Source organism: Austrofundulus limnaeus, unplaced genomic scaffold, assembly GCF_001266775.1.
Source record: "Austrofundulus limnaeus strain Quisiro unplaced genomic scaffold, Austrofundulus_limnaeus-1.0 Scaffold35, whole genome shotgun sequence".
Classification (NCBI taxonomy): Eukaryota; Metazoa; Chordata; class Actinopteri; order Cyprinodontiformes; family Rivulidae; genus Austrofundulus; species Austrofundulus limnaeus.
In genome coordinates this window covers 946676-947819 of record NW_013952437.1, presented here as the reverse complement: position 1 = coordinate 947819, position 1144 = coordinate 946676, and positions in this window count along the sequence as shown.

Genomic DNA, 1144 nt, shown 5'->3' with positions numbered 1-1144 from the left:
TATCTATCTATCTATCTATCTATCTATCTATCTATCTATCTATCTATCTATCTATCTATCTATCTATCTATCTATCTATCTATCTATCTATCGCTTTGAGATGCTGCATGGTATTTTTAAGAAGATAATTTATATGGGATAATTCAGAGTCTCATATCAGACATTCCTATTTAAAAGATTTTATACTGTTTAAATGTCTTTTAATTTAGCTGCTTTTAGTTCTTGCTCTATTTTTTAAATCTTTTTATTTTGTAGCACTCTAAGATCATATAATGCAAAGAGTACAAATGCAATCAATTATAATTATTAATTACATCAATCTATCAACATTAGTCACCTTCACATAATTATAGCATGTCATAATTAAGTGTTAACATTTTGTAATTTTGAAATATTATCTCAAATTAAATGTATCTCAATGCTATGACCAAGTAAGATAATATCTATCCCAAATGACTTATTGTTATAGAGTTATGACATCATCTTAAATGTAGATTTTTCTAATGATTATGAATAGTCTCAAACATATTAGCATTTAGATGTTATTTAAATTTATGGAAATTGGATAGCAGAAGTCATAATGGCAGAAAGAAGCAGTGGGAAAAACAAAAACAGAAATTATCTAAAGACTGAAGGGGACAAATGACTGAACAGACCAGTACTTAAAATTGGAGACTGCACATAGAAAAACATTCCACATGTATGTTGCTGAATTATTTTTGAAATGTGGCACTGTTAGATATAATCTGTTGGGAGTTGTGCTGGTTGTACAGCCTGACAGCTGCTGGGAGAAACTACCTGCTGTATCACTCGTTGCTGGATTTGAATGCAGCAGCCTGTCACTGAATGAGCTWTCCAGTGTTGGTCACAGTGTGGTTTTAAAAACAAACCTGTTGGTTTTTGTGGCTCAGAGGCATTTCATTAGGATTATCTGTCAACAAAATCTAATTTAATATTGGCTTAAGTTCAAATATTTTTGTAATATAATTTTATCAATACAAGAAAAAAAAAGATTTGCCAATTGCTGTTCTRAGAAAAGCCAAAACTAAACCAGTGTTGTATTAAAACAACTCTAATCTTAAATGTATAAATATAGATAAAATATTGCATCACATTTTTTTTACATTAGGGTTATTTGCTGGCA